Source organism: Nicotiana tomentosiformis, chromosome 1 (genome assembly GCF_000390325.3).
Source record: "Nicotiana tomentosiformis chromosome 1, ASM39032v3, whole genome shotgun sequence".
In the NCBI taxonomy this organism is placed as follows: domain Eukaryota; kingdom Viridiplantae; phylum Streptophyta; class Magnoliopsida; order Solanales; family Solanaceae; genus Nicotiana; species Nicotiana tomentosiformis.
Genome location: NC_090812.1, coordinates 57,726,321 through 57,731,195, shown reverse-complemented (window position 1 = coordinate 57,731,195; position 4,875 = coordinate 57,726,321). Strand labels below are relative to the sequence as shown.

The 4,875-nt window shown below is 45.7% G+C and overlaps 1 pseudogene; it reads right to left on the bottom strand.

Moving 5' to 3' along the window:
* Positions 1-638: 638 nt before the first annotated feature.
* Positions 639-3,505, bottom strand: LOC138906602 (uncharacterized; annotated as a pseudogene).
* Positions 3,506-4,875: the final 1,370 nt, after the last annotated feature.

Below are 4,875 nucleotides of genomic sequence, written 5' to 3'. Positions count from 1 at the left end.
CGTTTGCTCAAAATGTTGACCAAAGTCAACTTAGTTGTGTTTTAAGCATCTAATTCACATTTTAATCCATTTTTCACCTGAAAACTTTCCGGAAAAACTTTTACGGACTGCACACGCAAGTCGAGTAATAGTAAATAGTGCTTAGATCACATAATTAATCATTACATTTAAAGATGACATTTTTGGGTCATCACATTCTCCACTACTAAAACAAATGTTCGTCCTCGAACAGAGTTAAAAAAAGTACTTGAGCTGGTGAATAAGTGTGGATAACAACTGCGTATATCATGCTCGGCCTCCCAAGTCGCCTCCTCGACCGGATGACCCCTCCACTGAACCTTCACGGAAGCAATGTTCTTTGACCTCAGCTTTCGAACCTGCCTATCTAAAATAGCCACTGGTTCCTCAATATAAAATAGATCCTTGTCCAACTGAACCGAACTGAAGTCTAACACATGAGACGGATCGCCGTGATATTTTTGAAGCATAAAAATATGGAATACCGGATGAACCGCAGAAAGACTAGGTGGTAATGCAAGTCTGTAAGCCATCTCTCCAACTCTCTCAAGAATCTCAAAAAGCCCAATATACCTAGGGCTCAACTTGCCCCTCTTCCCGAACCTCATCACACCCTTCATAGGCGAAACCCGGAGAAATTCCCGCTCACCAACCATGAATGCAACATCGCGAACCTTCCGATCCGCATAACTCTTCTGTCTAGATTGGGCTGTACGATGTCGATCCTGAATCATCTTAACCCTTTCTAGGGCATCCTGAACTAAGTTTGTACCCAATAGTCTAGACTCGTCCGGTTCGAACTAACCCACTGGAGACCGGCACCGCCTACCATACAAGGCCTCATACGGAGCCATCTGAATGCTTGACTGGTAACTGTTGTTGTAAGCAAAATTCGCAAGTGGTAAGAACTGATCCCAAGCACCCCCAAAATCTATCACACACGCCCAAAACATATCCACCAGTATCTGAATAGTATGTTCGGACTGCCCGTCCGTCTGAGGGTGAAATGCTGTACTCAACTCTACCTGAGTACCCAACTCACGTTGTACTGCCCTTCAAAATCGTGAGGTAAACTGTGTACCCCGGTCAGAGATGATAGATACCGGTACACCGTGAAGTCTGACAATCTCACGAATATATACCTGAGCCAGCTGTTCTGAAGAGTAAGTAGTAATCACAGGAATGAAATGAGCTGATTTGGTCAGCCTATCCACAATCACCCAAACTGCATCAAACTTCTGCTGAGTCCGTGGGAGCCCAACAACGAAATCCATAGTGATCCACTCCCATTTCCATTCTGGAATCTCTAACTTCTGATGTAATCCACCCGGTCGCTGATGCTCATATTACACCTGTTGACAATTTAGACACCGAGATACATACCCCACTATGTCTTTCTTTATCCGCCTCCACCAATAGTGTTGTCTCAAGTCCTGTTACATCTTTGCAGCACCCGGATGAATGGAGTACCGCGAACGGTGAGCCTCCTGGAGAATCAACTCACGCAAGCCATCCACATTAGGCACACATAGCCTGCCCCGCATCTGTAATACATCGTCATATCCAATAGTGACTTCCTTGGCATCACCGTGCTGAACTGTATCCTTAAGGACAAGCAGATGAGGGTCATCATACTGGCATTCCCTGATACGATCATAAAGAGAAGACTGAGAAACCACACAAGCCAAAACTCGACTCGGCTCGAAAACATCCAATCTAACAAACTGGTTGGCCAAGGCCTGAACATCCAAGGCCAAAGGCCTCTCTGCTGCCGGTAAATATGCTAAGCTGCCCAAACTCTCCGCCTTATGACTCAAGGCATCGACCACCACATTGGCCTTCCCAGGATGATAGAGAATGGTGATATCATAATCCTTAAGCAACTCCAACCACCTCCGCTGCCGCAAGTTAAGATCCTTCTGTTTAAACAGATGCTGTAGACTCCGGTGATCGGTGTAGATCTCACAATGGACACCGTACAAATAATGCCGCCAAATTTTCAAGGCATGAACAATAGCTGCTAACTCCAGGTCATGTACATGATAATTCTTCTCATGCACCTTTAACTGTCTGGACGCGTAGGCAATCACCCTACTGTTTTGCATTAATACTGCGCCGAGACCAATACGCGATGCGTCACAATAAGCAATATAAGATCTTGTACCTGTAGGTAATACCAATATTGGGGCTGTAGTCAAAGATGTCTTGAGCTTTTGGAAGCTCTCCTCACATTCCTCGGTCCACCTGAATGGAGCACCCTTCTGGATCACTTTGGTCATAGATGCAGCAATAGAAGAGAAACCCTTTACAAATCGGCGATAATACCCAGCCAAACCAAGGAAACTCCAGATTTCCGTAACAGAGGACGGTCTGGACCAACTCTGCACTGCTTCAATCTTCTTTGGTCTACCTTGATCCCCTCGCACGAAACTATATGACCCAAAAATCCCACTGAATCAAGCCAGAATTCATACTTTGAAAATTTTGCATATAAATTCCTTTCTCTCAAAATCTGAAGCACAGTCCTCAAGTGTTGTTCATGATCTTCCTGACTCCGGGAATACACCAGAATGTCGTCAATAAACACAATGATGAAGGAATCAAGATAGGGTTCAAATTCATTATTCATTAAGTGCATAAATGCTGCTAGGGCGTTGGTCAGCCCAAAAGACATCACAAGGAACTCGTAATGACCGTACCGAGTCCTGAAAGCAGTCTTCGGAATATCTGGCTCCCGAATCTTCAACTGATGATAGCCTGAACGTAAGTCAATTTTAGAGAATACCTTGGCACCCTGAAGCTGATCAAATAAGTCATCAATACGTGGCAATGGATACATGTTCTTCACTGTAACCTTGTTCAACTGGCGATAATCAATACACATCCGCATAAAACCATCCTTCTTCTTTACAAATAAGACAGGAGCACCCCACAACGATACACTAGGCCGAATGAAACCCTTATCAAGCAATTCCTGTAACTGTTCTTTTAATTCTTTCAACTCTGCTGGGTCCATACGGTATGGTGGAATAGAAATGGGCTGAGTACCCGGTAATAGATCAATACCAAAATTAATATCCCTGTCGGGTGGCATACCTGAAAGATCTTCTGGAAATACATCAAGAAAATCCCTTACTGCAGGAACTGACTCTACAATAGGAGTATCAATACTAACATCTCTCACATAGGCCAGATATGCATCACACCCCTTCTCAACCATTCGTTGAGCTTTAAGAAATGAAATAACCCTGCTAGGAACATGATCCGAGGTACCTCTCCACTCTAGCTGCGGTAGACCCGGCATAGCCAATGTCACCGTCTTGGCGTAACAATCAAGAATAGCGTGATAGGGCGACAACCAGTCCATGCCCAAAATAATATTGAAGTCCACCATACTGAGCAATAATAAATCAGCTCTGGTCTCAAAACCACTGATAACAATTAAACACGACCGATACACACGGTCCACAATAATGGATTCACCCACGGGTGTAGATACATAAATAGAAGAACTCAAGTAATCACGTGATACGCCCAAATACGGGGTAAAATAAGATGACACATAAGAATAAGTGGAGCCTGGATCAAATAAAACTGATGCATCTTTATGACATACCGGAATAATACTTGTGATAACAGAATCGGATGCAACGACATCTGTCCTAGTAGAAAGGGCATATTATCTGGCCTGGCCTCCCCCTCTAGGGCAACCTCTACCTTCCTGACCTCCACCTCTAGCTGGCTGTGCAGGCAGAATGGCAATTGGTGTAGTAATCATGGCCTGAGAAGCCTGAGGACCCTGTGGAATAGGTGGGCCTGAGATATCCGTGGAGGTGCACCCCTCCTAATTATGGGGAAATCCCTCATGATATGACGAGTGTCACCACACTCAAAACAAGCCCTCGGAGGACGTGGCTGTTGAGATTGGCTCGTGCCTGATCGACTAGACTGTCCGCTGAAAGCACCCCGTACAGGAGGTACAACAGACACTGGTGGTGCATAATATGGAACCTGTGGTTTGGGAGTAGTCGGAATACCACTGGAAACTGGAAGTGCTGAATGAATAGGATGGCTCACATAACCTCTACCATGACAGGCTGCAACTGGGGCACGAGAATTATTATATGTTCCAGAATCTCGGGGTCTCTTAGCTTCCCTCTCCCGAGTCAACATACCTTCCAATCTTCTAGCAATTGACACCACCTGTTGGTATGTGATGTCCATCTCTAGCTCTCGGACCATACTGTATCTGATACTAGGGTGAAGACCCTCAATAAATCTGCGAACCCACTCTCGAACAGTAGCAACTAAGGCTGGTGCATGCCTAGCCAAATCACTGAATCGGACCGCATACTCTGACACAGTCATAGAACCCTGGTGCAACTACTCAAACTCTGCGCGCCATGCATCCCTAAGACTCTGAGGAACATACTCCCTTAAGAACATATCCGAAAATTGAGTCCAAGTGAGTGAAGATGCCTCAGCGGGATTATCCAACTCATATGCCCACCACCACTGGTAGGCTGCTCCTCTAAACTGGAATGTAGTGAAAGAAACCCCACTGGAATCCACAATACCTATAGTACGAAGGATACGGTGACATTCCTCCAGAAAACCCTGAGCATCCTCTGAAGCTAAACCACTGAAAGTGAGAGGGTGGTACTTCTTATACCTCTCGAGCCTGAGCTGCTCCCCCTCTGAAACTGCTGTCCTAATATCAGGCCGAACTGGGACAACTAGTTGCGCTGGTATAACCTCTGGGGCATGGTCAACTTGGGCACGTGGCTCTGGAGTACGGGCGGCGGGAGTTTGCGCTCCTCCCCCAGCCTGAGATGTGGCAGGAGCAAGTAGAATTAA